Genomic DNA, 15,090 nt, shown 5'->3' on the forward strand with positions numbered 1-15,090 from the left:
TCTTTCTGTAAAGATCAGCCCTACTCTGCCGAGACTGGGGACAGGTGACAGTGTCTTGCTGGGGTGACATAAAGCTGGCAAAAGCCTTGTAAAGCGTACCCTTGCCAGTGCTGGACAAGCTGCCTGCTCGCCTACTCTCCCTCGCTACTTGTCCCGCAGAACTACGCACTCTGCCGCTAGCGCTGTCAGAAGGGAAATACTGTTTCAGCTTGTGCACCAGGGCCTGCTGGTATTCATGCATTCTCACACTCCTTTCCTCTCCAGGGATGAGAGTGGGAAGATTTTGCTTGTACCGTGGGTCCAGGAGAGTGAACACCCAGTAATCGGTGCTGGAATAAATTCTTTGAACGCGAGGGTCACGGGATAGGCAGCCTAGCATGAAATCTGCCATATGCGCCAGAGTACCAACGCGTAAGAATTCACTCCCCTCACTGGCCTGACTGTCCATTTCCTCCTCCTCCAACTCCTCCAACTCCTCTTCTTCTGCCCATACACGCTGAACAGTGAAGGACTCAACAATGGTCCCCTCTTGTGTCTCGCCAACATTCTCCTCCTCTTCCTCCTCATCCTCCTCCACCTCCACCTCCTCCGATATGCGCTGAGAAACAGACCTCAGGGTGCTTTGGCTATCAACAAGGGAATATTCTTCCCCCGTCTCTTGTGACGAGCGCAAAGCTTCCGACTTCATGCTGACCAGAGAGTTTTTCAACAGGCCAAGCAGCGGGATGGTGAGGCTGATGATGGCGGCATCGCCACTGACCATCTGTGTTGACTCCTCAAAGTTACTCAGCACCTGACAGATATCAGACATCCACGTCCACTCCTCATTGTAGACTTGAGGAAGCTGACTGACCTGACTACCAGTTCTGGTGGAAGTTGACATCTGGCAGTCTACAATCGCTCTGCGCTGCTGGTAAACTCTGGATAACATGGTCAGTGTTGAATTCCACCTCGTGGGCACGTCGCACAACAGTCGGTGAGCGGGCAGTTGGAGGCGGCGCTGCGCTGCCCTGAGAGTGGCAGCATCTGGGCTGGACTTCCTGAAATGCGCACAGATGCGGCGCACCTTCGTGAGCAAATCAGACAGATTGGGGTATGTCTTGAGGAAACGCTGCACTATCAGATTTAACACATGGGCCAGGCATGGCACATGTGTCAGTCTGCCGAGTTGCAGAGCCGCCACCAGGTTACGGCCGTTGTCACACACAACCATTCCCGGCTTGAGGTTCAGCGGTGCCAGCCACAGATCAGTCTGCGCCGTGATGCCCTGTAATAGCTCTTGGGCGGTGTGCCTTTTGTCGCCTAGGCTCAGCAGTTTGAGCACCGCCTGCTGTCGCTTAGCGACGGCACTGCTGCTGTGCCTAGAGCTACCGACTGATGGCGCCGTGCCCACGGATGGTAGTTCGGAGGAGGAGGTGGAGGAGGGGTGGGAGGAGGAGGAGGCATAGTAGGCCTGAAACACCTGGACCGAGGTAGGCCCCGCAATCCTCGGCGTCGGCAGTATATGAGCAGCCCCAGGGTCAGACTCGGTCCCAGCCTCCACCAAGTTAACCCAATGTGCCGTCAGCGATATATAGTGGCCCTGCCCGGCAGCACTCGTCCACGTGTCCGTGGTCAGGTGGACCTTGTCAGAAACGGCGTTGGTCAGGGCACGGATGATGTTGTCTGACACGTGCTGGTGCAGGGCTGGGACGGCACATCGGGAAAAGTAGTGGCGGCTGGGGACCGAATACCGAGGGGCGGCCGCCGCCATGAGGTTGCGAAAGGCCTCGGTCTCTACTAGCCTATAGGGCAGCATCTCCAGGCTAAGCAATCTGGAGATGTGCACATTAAGGGCTTGGGCGTGCGGGTGGGTTGCACTATATTTGCGTTTCCGCTCCAGCGTCTGGGGTATGGAGAGCTGAACGCTGGTGGATGCTGTGGAGGATCGTGGAGGCGACGATGGGGTTTTTGTGCCAGGGTCCTGGGCAGGGGGCTGACTAGCAGCTGACACAGGGGAAGGAGCAGTGGTGTGCACGGCCGGAGGTGAACGGGCTTGTTGCCACTGAGTGGGGTGCTTAGCATTCATATGCCTGCGCATACTGGTGGTAGTTAAGCTAGTAGTGATGGAACCCCTGCTGAGCCTGGTTTGGCAAATGTTGCACACCACAGTCCGTCGGTCATCCGGTGTTTCCTTAAAGAACCTCCACACTTCTGAAGATCTAGCCCTCGCCGCAAGAGCCCTCACCACGGGAGCTTCACTAGTTGACAGTGGCGCTGATGCACCAGCTCTGGCCCTGCCTCTCCGTCTGGCCCCACCACTGCCTCTTCCAACCTGTTCAGGTCGAGGACTCTCCTCCGTCTCAGAAGCACTGTGTTCACCCGGCCTCTCAACCCAGCTTGGGTCTGTCACCTCATCATCCTCCGATCCCTCAGTCTGCTCCCCCCTCGGACTTCCTGCCCTGACAACAACTTCCCCACTGTCTGACAACCGTGTCTCCTCATCGTCGGACACCTCTTTACACACTTCCACTACGTCAAGAAGGTCATCATCACCCACAGACTGTGACTGGTGGAAAACCTGGGCATCGGAAAATTGCTCAGCAGCAACCGGACAAGTGGTTTGTGACTGTGGGAAGGGTCCAGAAAACAGTTCCTCAGAGTATGCCGGTTCAAATGCCAAATTTTCCTGGGAGGGGGCAGACTGGGGGGGAGGAGGCTGAGGTGCAGGAGCTGGAGGAGTGGGGATTTCGGTGACATGGGTGGACTGCGTGGAAGACTGACTGGTGGTGGACAAATTGCTCGAAGCATTGTCAGCAATCCACGACATCACCTGTTCGCACTGTTCTGGCCTCAACAGTGCTCTACCACGAGTCCCAGTAACTTCAGACATGAACCTAGGGAGTGTAGCTCTGCGGCGTTCCCCTGCTCCCTCATCAGCAGGTGGTGTCTCACCCCGCCCAGGACCACGGCCTCTGACCCCTGCAGTAGTTGGACGCCCACGTCCCCGCCCTCGTCCTCTACCCCTAGCCCTCGGGTTAAACATTTTTAAAATGAGAGTTATAACTTTTTTTTTTTTTTTTTACTTCTTTTTGTTTTTTTTGGTGTTTTTTTGTGTTTTTTTTTTTTTTTTGTGTTTTTTGTTTTTTTTTGAGTTTTTAAAACCAAACAATCCTATCCTATTGCTATGGCTATTTTCTAGCCAAGTATCAAAGGAAGCACACTACTATGCCAGATGAGATGACACTGAGTTATTGCCTAATAGAAATCCAACCCCTACTGAATTTTGCCACTTCGGCCTTTGCTATGGATATGTGCGCCACTAAGCGCAGAACACAGCGGTCGCAAGTCTCACTACAAATTGCTCAGAATTGGCAAGTACATGCACTGCAGAAACTACAGCCACCAGCAGATCAACCAGAAATCAAATATATAGAACGCTACTGTAGGCTTCAAGAAGCTGTTTGTATTCTCCTATGGCTATTTTCTAGCCAAGTATCAAAGGAAGCACACTACTATGCCAGATGAGATGACACTGAGTTATTGCCTAATAGAAATCCAACCCCTACTGAATTTTGCCACTTCGGCCTTTGCTATGGATATGTGCGCCACTAAGCGCAGAACACAGCGGTCGCAAGTCTCACTACAAATTGCTCAGAATTGGCAAGTACATGCACTGCAGAAACTACAGCCACCAGCAGATCAACCAGAAATCAAATATATAGAACGCTACTGTAGGCTTCAAGAAGCTGTTTGTATTCTCCTATGGCTATTTTCTAGCCAAGTATCAAAGGAAGCACACTACTATGCCAGATGAGATGACACTGAGTTATTGCCTAATAGAAATCCAACCCCTACTGAATTTTGCCACTTCGGCCTTTGCTATGGATATGTGCGCCACTAAGTGCAGAACACAGCGGTCGCAAGTCTCACTACAAATTGCTCAGAATTGGCAAGTACATGCACTGCAGAAACTACAGCCACCAGCAGATCAACCAGAAATCAAATATATAGAACGCTACTGTAGGCTTCAAGAAGCTGTTTGTATTCTCCTATGGCTATTTTCTAGCCAAGTATCAAAGGAAGCACACTACTATGCCAGATGAGATGACACTGAGTTATTGCCTAATAGAAATCCAACCCCTACTGAATTTTGCCACTTCGGCCTTTGCTATGGATATGTGCGCCACTAAGCGCAGAACACAGCGGTCGCAAGTCTCACTACAAATTGCTCAGAATTGGCAAGTACATGCACTGCAGAAACTACAGCCACCAGCAGATCAACCAGAAATCAAATATATAGAACGCTACTGTAGGCTTCAAGAAGCTGTTTGTATTCTCCTATGGCTATTTTCTAGCCAAGTATCAAAGGAAGCACACTACTATGCCAGATGAGATGACACTGAGTTATTGCCTAATAGAAATCCAACCCCTACTGAATTTTGCCACTTCGGTCTTTGCTATGGATATGTGTGCCACTAAGAGCTAAACACAACGGTAGCAAGTCCCCCTGCTAATTCCTCACAAAATGGTAAAAGATGCAAATTAAAATAAAAAAAGTAGAACGTTATTGTAGCCCTAAGAAGGGCTGTTGGGTTCTTTGAGAATCACTCCTGCCTAACAGTAAGCTAATAGAACACCCTAACGCTTTCCCTGACCAGCAGCAGCTCTCTCCCTAGCGGCATCCAGAGACAGAATGATCCGAGCAGCGCGGCCAGCGGCTAGTCTATCCCAGGGTCACCTGATCTGGCCAGCCAACCACTGCTATCGACGTGTAAGGGTACCACGTCATGCTGGGTGGAGTGCAGAGTCTCCTGGCTTGTGATTGGCTCTGTTTCTGGCCGCCAAAAAGCAAAACGGCGGGAGCTGCCATTTTCTCGAGCGGGCGAAGTATTCGTCCGAGTAACGAGCAGTTTCGAGTACCCTAATGCTCGACCGAGCATCAAGCTCGGACGAGCATGTTCGCTCATCTCTAATTTTAACACAATTCCAGAATAATGTACTGCTTAAAGAGGACCTTTCACCACCTCACACATGTGAAGACTAGCAACACACACAACACTGCTACACAGATTCAGGGGCACTTTGAATTTTCCTTCTAGTCCCCATGGTTGCGGAAATATCATTCCCTGTTTCTGACCATTGTAATCTGTGTTTGGTCAGAGAGGAGTATCACGTTTAGGCTGCATTCACACACGTTTGGGGGACGTACATACGGCCGACATACGTCCCCCATACACTTCTATGGGCTCACAGCATCCTATCACATGTCCTATCTTTTCCCGGATTACGGCGCCGTGGTCCATATGTTCCTATGGAGCTGCGGTCACCTCCTCCTCCTCTCCCCGCAAACGGAGCTGGAGGCATGTGTTATGCTAATCTTCTCCCATACGATCTAATCAGTGGAAGGCATTGTTAGAGAAGCTAATATGAACATTGAGCTGTGAGTTTTTTGTGTTCACACACATTCTGCTAATATTCTGTTGACATTGTGTTTACATAATCACATGCTTACGGTTACATTTAGGCAGTGTTTGTGCCATGGTTTTGCTTACATGGTGTTTGCATCACGGTTACGCTTAAGCGCCGTTTCCCTCACGGCTATGCTCACATGGCGTTTGCATCATGGTTACGCTTATGTGGCGTTTGTGGCACGGTTACACCTACTTGGCGTTTGCATCACAATTACGCTTAGGCAGCGTTTGCGGCACGTCTATGCTTATTTCGATGTTTGCATCACATTTACACTTACTTGCCGTTTGCATCACGTTTAGGCTGCATTCACACACGTTTGGGGGACGTACATACGGCCGACATACGTCCCCCATACACTTCTATGGGCTCACAGCATCCTATCACATGTCCTATCTTTTCCCGGATTACGGCGCCGTGGTCCATATGTTCCTATGGAGCTGCGGTCACCTCCTCCTCCTCTCCCCGCAAACGGTTGCGTCACGTCGAGGCTTGCGCAGCGGTTGCGTCATGTCATGATTATGCTTTGTTTGTGTCAAATTTTCGCAACAATCATGTCACGTTTACGCTTACCCTGCACACTTCCGTTTGTCTCACATTTATGTTTGCGTTTATGCGTATGTAACATTTGTGGCACGTTTTCCTGTATGCAGTGTTTGAGGTGCTTTTATGCATATGCAGAATTTCCGTCGTGTTTAAGTTTATGTGGTATTCCGATGCTTGCGTTTACTGCACATTTACACTTCTGTGACATCACGTTTGAGTTTACACTTACATTTACATTCCATTTGCATTTATGTCTTGTTTGCATCGGATTTATGCTTACGTGGTATGTGCGTGTATGTCTCATTTGCACTTATGTTTACATTATGTTTGCATTTACACTGCATGCGTTTTTACCAATGTGTGTAAGATTGCATTTTTGTAAACACTGTGTAAAACGCAATGTCAAAAGAATATTAAAATGTGTGTGAACATAGACAAATTACATCTCCCCACTGAAAATATAAGGGAAGATTAGCATAACACACGCCCCCCAGCCCCAGTTCCTCCTCTCTGACTAAACACAGATTATAATGGTCAGATCTCGTGACTAATAACTCTGCAAACTGAAATACTGATGGTCCGCTCATCGCTAAAATACACAATTTTTTTTTGTATGCATCTTTGCTTTCTGGAAGAGAGACTTTTTTTTTTTCAAATCAGCTTGAATTTATTTAGACTTTTTTTTTTTTAATTATAAAGGGTGTTAGGAAGTGGATAGGGAAGTCTGTTTGTCTGTGTGTATAACTTTTTCTGCTTTTCTCCAACTGCTGGCCTGCAAAACCTTTGTCTATGTCCACTAATGTCCAGCATTCACCTGCATCTTACTTACATCTTAAAGAAATAACACTAGGGATGTTTCATCATTCATAATTGCTGTACATTGTGTAAAATTGTATTTGTACAGCTCGCTTTATCCCCAAATTACTTTACTTAAAAGTATGTACTTTACCTAAGAACCAGGCCAAGAAAATAATGCACAAATAATACAAATATTCTTCTATGTTAAGAAGAACTGCGTCAGGAGTTCTCCTGTGACCCATTTCACACGTCTCTGGCTCACCCGTGCCTTTGCACCCCGTGACATCCACTTACCCATCCTTGCTCCTGCTTCGGGGTCCATGACCATGCGCGTGTCCCCATTTCCAAGGGCACACATGCACCGGATTCAGAAGATTTAAAGGGCCAGAGTGCCGTTAAATGACACTGGCCTTACCCAGAATCCTATTTAGCCAAGCCTCTCCCCACACACCTTGCTGGATTCTTTGTGCCAAATGCCTTGGAGAAAGCTTGTATTGTTGCCCTGTGCTCGTGTATTGATTTCCTGTTGTGATCCTGGACCTGTTCCTGCTCCTCCGCTGCCAGACCTGACCTTCTGCTTAGCCTCTGACATTGACCACGTGCCGCCTGGCCTCCTGCCTGTCCCCGACCACTAACCTGCCTTCCATTTCTGTACCTCACCGTGGCTGTCACCATGGACAAAGTCACACCTGTGGAATGACCTGGTGGTTCCACACCACAGAAGGTCCAACCCACTTTGCGGCAAGCTCTGGTGAAAACAGGGTGCCATTTAGACTCAGGACCCAGGTGTCTGCTTACGTCATCGTCTGCGGTGGTCCAGTGGGTCTACTACCCCTGGAGCCTGACAACAAGGATATAAGGTTTTTATCTGATAACTTTAAGTAGAAATCATATGAGCTTAATTCAAATATATTTTTGAATAGAAATCAACAACTATCTCCAAGGGCTGCTTTTTCATTGGCATCAAAAAGAAAGATTAAATTAAATTCAGATGATTTACTGCTATCTAAACCCCAAATCTCAGAAAATTTAAGAGCAATGCAATCACATAAATTTAAGAATTATATGCCTGCATTGTGCCATTTTCTAATTGCCCATAAGGGCATGTCATTGTGTTTTTTATTACCATGCACCCTGCCAGTCTTGCAAAACATAATGCCATAAAGAGTGTAAGGTCCAAAAATGCTCTAAGTGCTTCATATTTTTATTCACGTACCAATTTGCGATCCTACTACTTAATATCAGATCCAGTAGTTTCTCTAATGTTGGCTGCTGTTTACAATGTATCTGGAAAATTACTTGCATTTTATGAGACACTGTTGTACATTTGGCTAAAAAATAGAGCAGTGAAATGCCAACAGCACATTGATGTTTTACTTTTTGTAAATTGTGTATTACACTACTATATTTTTTATTAACATGTCACGCTTATTGATTAATTGGGGTATAATGGGATTATACTGTGAGTAATGTTTTTGTAATGCTGCTGTTAGGGACTGGATAACAAGTTAAAGAAAAAATGCAAGACACAGACGAACAATAAACCCTAAAGCTAGATCCATCCTGCTGTTCCTACCTAATTTAACGGTTGGTGACAACTGGTCAATGTTCACTTCCTGTGCCAAAGTGAAACCACAGAGAAAATAACAGGACAAACAAAAACAGAATAATGGTAGAACAAAAACCAAGAAGGTGGTCAGAAAACTACCAAGGGTCAAAAGATCTGAGAACACGGAAGTGCAAAAAATGCTGGCTAGCTCCAAAGAACACTTGCACTGGGAAATGGGTAGACAATCCGTTTATGAGATATCAGAGTGGTGATTGGACAGGTCCCCTGCCATCAGGACAATCCAGACTAGCAGGGAAGGAATGTGAGTGAAGGAGGCATGTGTCCATCACAGATAGTTAATCATCTGAAGCCCAGAACAAAGTCACAAGGGGACAGACAGGTGTGGTGGAAATCAATTAAAAGAACCAGGAGTGAAGTAACGTAGTGTTCAGACTGGTGCAGGACAGAATGCAACCTAAGCCTTGACAGGCATGGCTGCTACAGTTTTATAGTCTAGAAAGTTTGCTTATTGCTAAATATGCAGGTTGGGATGCTTTACAGGAAGACATGCATATATTGTAATTTCTCCTCAGTTAGCTAGTGTTTAGAATTTATGTATTTTGTTGCAACTAGTTTTTAAATGTTCAAACTTGCAAGAAAATGCTCTAGGTTAGGTAGTCTACCACCTCTAACCGAAACAACCCATAGGGAAACACTAATCGCATATGTGTTATTTTATTTACGTAACATGCGTCTTAGGTGATATGTAAACACATTCCATGTTCCAGTTACTGCTATAAAAATAATCTCACAAGGTGTAAATGTTGCATTAATGTTTTGATATACATCCACATAAGACAGTGACAGCTCTTGTTGTATAAGCATACACACATTCCTATTTCGTTCAGTTTTGTCTTATTACAGTACAGTTTAGCTTGGTCCAGTCCCCGACAGCTCAGCCCCTGCAGTGCTTTCTTGTCTCCAGCTTTCTCTAAACTAGTAGCACCATATGATAGAGTATAATTTATAGTATAATGATATGGATACCAGGATGTGGTATGCACTGCTCAGAGAGTGGCGTAGTCCATAGGTCAAAATTCTATGTTTTTTATTTTTATATATTCACAAAACAGGTTGAAATAAGTCGGACAATGCTTTTCAGTAATGGATCATCACCTTCCTCAGGTCCAATAAATAATGTAAAAATTTAAAATAAAATATATGTATCCTTATATACAATAAGAATAAATTGTGTATAAAAACATTTAAATTACATCTAAATTCCAGGTATACATACATATACACAGATTGAGATCAGCTTAGTAATTTTTGGCATTGTTATAAGGCTTCAGTGATACATGCTAAAGTATTACATCATTCATGCAGCACTGTGGCTTTGCATTCAGCACTACAGCCTTGCAGCGCTGGTGTCCTGAGTTCAAGTCCCATCCAGGTCAACATCCGTGTTTGTGTGGGTTTCCTCCCACAAAAAAAAACAAAAAAAACAATACTGTCCTATTGGGGACAGGGACTGATTTGGCAAGCTCTGTGCACTGCTACGGAGTCTGTGTGTGCTATATAAATAAAGGAATTATTATTAATTATCATATGTAGGAAATGCAAGTATCCCAATACATATGTCCCAGAAGAGGAATTCATATATGTATAAATAAAAATCCTGAAAATGTATGTACATAAATCACATTTGCATATAAATGAATTCCTAAACATCTATCCGATATGCAATAGTGTGTGACTACCAAATTAATAAGAATAACTATGCTTAAAATTGAGACTGACCATGTCGCCAGTGTGGGGTATCCTTTAACTTTACAGATCTCATTGGCGCATGGACGCTATAATAAGTTTAAGGAAGGGTTTAATAGAGGATATATAGAGTGGAGACAGAATCTGTGTACCTCAACATTTCAACAATAGATGCAGATTATCCCTGCATATAAAGCTAGCTGAGAGCCTCTCTTTCTCATATACAAAAACAAAAAAAAACAAAAAACAAGAAAGCTGATGTGTACTGCATCAATAGTATCAGAGGTAATAGGTTAATATTTGAAAATATCTAAATCAATAGGTTATTAGAGGAAGGAGATCAGGACTCACATGTATTTTTAGGTAACCCGATCAGCTGGCAAACAAGGCTACAAGCGTCCGACCTGCCCAGGGCCCCAGTTTAAATGCTGCACTTGCAAGCTGTGTTCGCTAAACTATTCCTCACTGCGCATTTGTCTCTATAAAAACTGGTACATAGTGACAAGGGCAGCCCTGGATCAAGCAATGGTACCGGATATTTATATCTAGAGTGAAACGATATTAAATAGAGGGTGGACAACGAGTAATAAATTGTGGTGAAGGCTATTATATGTCTAAATGTCAAGAGGTATAAAGGACTTGGATATTGGACTACACTTTTTCTCCTTTGGAAATGCGGTAAAGACATTGGGCCACATTTATCCCTTTAGTGCGCCTAAGTGTAGTAGTTGCGCCCAAATTCTGGCACACTGTTTTGCCAGAATTATCACAAGTTACAACCATCTGTGATAAGTGATTGAGAGGCAGAAAATTAACTTTACTTTAAAACAGTTTAGGCGCAATGTTAGTTTCAGGCACTTACATGTGATCCTGCAACAAGCTCCTCTCTGCTTCTCCCACAGCCCAGAATGAAGATAACATTCACAGCAGCACCCAGGTGTGTGACACCCTGCACCCAGTGACCTCAGCAGTGGCTTCTCCTGGAGGGGATCCCCCAGTGCTGATCTCCTGCTTCACCCCTGTAATTCTGCACAGTATCCCCCTCAGACATACTGGTGATACTGTGCAGAATTACATGGGGGACACTTGTATGTCGTATCTGCAACATTCTGCAAACTTGTGCAAAGTTCTCTTCTCTCTTGCTTTGAGCTCAGCGTTTTGCAGAATGTTTTGTAAATAGAAGGTGATGAACTGTAAATAGAGTCTGCAGCTCCTGTCTGCAGTGTATCTAATGTATCTATTATCTGCTCTAGTGTCTGGCTGAGCTCTGCTGCTAGAAATGAGCTGTTCTGCAAAGGGGCTCAGTGCTTTCTTCTCAGATAACGTCACCTTTGGGCTGGAGTGTTTTTGCGCCTAAATGAAAACGTTGCAAGTGATGAATATCATTAGGCGCAGCAAAACATCTGGATTGGTAAGATAGATGAGGAAAAGCTGCTTATTTTTGCTGCGCAGCTAGTTTGGAGTTTAATCGCAAAAATGGTGCAAAAACCGTGCACCTGAATGAAAAGGCTTAAAAACAACAGAAAAAACGAGTGATACATGTGGCCCATAGTATACAGCTTTTTCTGGTGCTTACTGTTGAGATGTGGGGTCTTCTGGCCGTTAAAGAAAAAAAAAAGAAATCTTTACGCAGGCTTCAGGTCCAAAGAAAAGGCTTGCATTTATTTGCACAAAAATAAAATTAATTGAACATAGCAAGAACAAAAATGCAGATAATTCAGAGGTTACATCTACCTTGGAACAAGCAGCTCCCCTGTGGTCAGCTCAGACACTCTGACCTAGAGACAATCCATGTACACACAGGTGTCATTAAATACCCAACTATTTCCCTTGAGTCTTAAAGGGATACACCCCTGGGTTGTACCTTTAACAACAAACATCACACAAAGATACATTTCTTACTTACATAATATATATAAAACCACAACACAGTATAATACACAATATAAAAATAAAGGGGAGTTTACAATATACACAAAGTAAGAAATACAAACACATATCTCTTGACTTCAGCTGTGCATCACCTGGCAGTAATCTTGTGCAGGTTATATAACCCCAGCTCACCCTCTGCTCAGGTAATGCTGAGTGGTGACTGCTGAACTGCTTTGTCTGTTGAAACAATAGAGGACAGAGACATAGGTTTGCTGGCCAGGAGGAGAAAAAAAAGATAAAGTACAAACACACAGTCAGACAAACAGTTCACTATTCACCCCTCAACACTTACATTCCCAACTATGACTTTTACTGCATCTGTCTCCAGTTCTTCAATATCCAGTTCTGCAGATCTATAACTGATGCACTTTGAAGGATAAACTCTCTTATTAAAAGGGGTGTATGGCGTTTGAAAAACAGCGCCACACCTCAGCATAGTTTGTGCTGGTGTTGCAGCTCATCCATATAGATCAGTGATGGCGAACCTTTTAGAGACTGAGTGCCCAAACTACAACAAAGACCCGCTTATTTATCGCAAAGTGCCAACACAGAAATTAAATTTGTGATTTATACTCCCTTCTATGTCACAGTTTTCATTGATACCAGCACCCTGAGGCACCAATATATCAGAAAATAGTCCCAGGTAGAGCTGTCACTTTAAAATAGCTCTGTGCACAGCAAGTCCTGGGCTGTCTGGGACTGCAGGAAGATACCTGGAGGGCGCGTTCACACGTTGCGTTTTCATTGCGTTTGAAACGCATATACAACAGCTGATGTGAGGTAATTTGACGAATTACATTACCGTTTACGTTTGTAAACGCAATGTTAACACATGCGTTAACACAATGTTAACACATGCATTAACATTGTGTTTGCGAAGCGTTTTGTTAACGCATGCGTTAACAGTGATGTAATTAGGCAAATCACCTCTTCTCAGCTGTTGCATATGCGTTTCAAACGCAATGAAAACGCAGGTCAAAACTCAACTTGTGAACGCGCCCGGAGTCATCTCTGGTGATGGCCTGAGTGCCCACAGAAAGGGCTCTGAGTGCCACCTCTGGCACCAGTGCCATAGGTTCGCCATCACTGATATAGATGATACCACAAACCCGCGGTCACACGTACCGCTAGGCGTCCGTCATAACGCGACGCTAGCGCACCGGGGGGATCGCATGCGTTTCTCTGGAAACGCATGTGCGTTCGGGCCGAGGACCTCCCCCTGTGCGCTAGCGTCGCGTTATGAACGGACGTCTAGCGGTACGTGTGACCGCGGCCACAATTCCCATGGTCAAGAGAGGAAGAGCTTTTGAAAGCCATTTTTCAGACAACCCTTTTAATCTGATATTGGAATTAAGGTTCTAGCTGTAATGCCAAAGAAAGGGGTAGACCAAGCTAAATATAAGGCCGTTCCACGTACCGCTAGACATCCGTTCATAACGCGACGCTAGCGCACAGGGGGAGGTCCTCGGCCCGAACGTACATGTGTTTCCAGAGAAACGCATGCGATCGGCTTAACAATTGCATGCGTTTCCCTGGAAACGCATGTGTGTTCGGGCCGAGGACCTCCCCCTGTGCGCTAGCGTCGCGTTATGACGGACACTTAGCGGTACACTAAAGTGATGCTCTCCTATAGTCTCTAGAGTCTAATTCATCCTATAGAAAAAAATGGTTGTTTTCAGCCATGAAATGTTTGGAAGTTGATTTTTAAACGGGTAGAAATAGGTAAAATTACAGTTGGAGAAAAGGCTAGTGGAATAAAAGCTTGTGATGAGATCACTTTAGGCCGTGGCCACACGTACTGCTAGGCGTCCGTTCATAACGCAACGCTAGCGCACAGGGGGCGGTCCTCGACCCGAACGCACATGCATTTCCAGGGAAACGCCTGCGATTGATAAGCCGATCGCAAGCGTTTCTCTGGAAACGCATTTGCGTTCAGGCCGAGGACCGCCCCCTGTGCGCTAGCGTTGCGCTACGAATGGACGCCTAGCGGTACATGTGACCGCGGCCTTAGGGTGAAGACACACATGGCGTTTTTGGGCCATTTTTACTAAGCGCGTTTTCAGATCGTTAAAAACGCATGCGTTAAAAACCGCATCCGTTTTTTAAAAACGCATGCGTTTTTGTCCGTTTTTCATTGCGCAATTTTGAAAAACGGACAAAAAATGGAAAATGCACTTAGTAAAAACGGCCCAAAAACGGCCCAAAAACGCCATATGTGTCTTCACCCTTACTTTGTGGAGCACTTAAATGATTCCTTTCTTGACTTTGCAGATTCCCCTTCACACTCAGCTGCAGGAACTCCTCTGCGCTGTATACATTCTCATCTGGAACTATTAGAGACAGCCACAAAACGTATAACCCCTACTACTTTAATATGAAATAACTTTGACTCACAGTGAGGAAACAATACTCTTATGGGAAAGTGCCTCCACATCAGAGTTAAATGCTGTTGAACCATTGTTAAAAATTCATAGCCACAAGGCTCTAAAAGAGAAGAGCCAATGGGGGCATTATTATTGACTTTCAAACAGAAAACTGGTGTAATTTTTGGTGCTTGTAAATCTGCCACGTTTCCATTGCTTATATTCACCTGACTCGTTTTGTGGCACAATTTTTGATGCACAATTAGAGCAGCTAAAAGCTGGGCTACGCAGTTAATTTCACCTCACCTTATTGTTTATGCACCAAATCATTAATTGCTTGTGCCACAAACTTCTATCCTGAATATTATAGCACACATCCATTGCCATCCTGCTCCCAAATTAATAAATGCCCCCCAATTCCTTTACAGTATCACGGGAAGGGGGGGGGGGTATTTATCATGGGCTTTCAAACAAAATTTCCCCTCTGTGCCTTTTGCAGCTTTGCAACATAATATTGGTGTTTCCGACCTGCTCAACTTGTTCTTTTAGATGCTTAATTTTGGTGCCGCTTGTGAATCCACCAGTTTTCTGGCGCTTCTTTTTTTCTGACACATTTTTTGGCACAAGTTGTGGCACAAAAATAGCCCAGCTAAAAGATGGACTATGGAGTCCTAAACCTTTCAG

At 45.1% G+C, this 15,090-nt stretch overlaps 1 protein-coding gene across 15 annotated transcripts in view; it reads right to left on the reverse strand.

The window, feature by feature from the left end:
• The window catches only part of TENM2 (teneurin transmembrane protein 2), a 1,545,179-nt gene that overhangs the window by 1,137,362 nt on the left and 392,727 nt on the right, over positions 1-15,090 (reverse strand). Inside the window, exon 1 of one of the 15 annotated variants that reach the window (XM_072145943.1) lies at positions 11,846-11,887. The exons of the other annotated variants lie outside the window; for them this stretch is intronic. The gene's annotated coding sequence lies outside the window, so the exon portion shown is untranslated. Of the gene's footprint in view, positions 1-11,845; positions 11,888-15,090 lie in introns of those variants that run through there. 15 annotated transcript variants of the gene reach the window in all.

The sequence above is a fragment of the Engystomops pustulosus genome, chromosome 4, assembly GCF_040894005.1.
Source record: "Engystomops pustulosus chromosome 4, aEngPut4.maternal, whole genome shotgun sequence".
Lineage (NCBI taxonomy): Eukaryota > Metazoa > Chordata > Amphibia > Anura > Leptodactylidae > Engystomops > Engystomops pustulosus.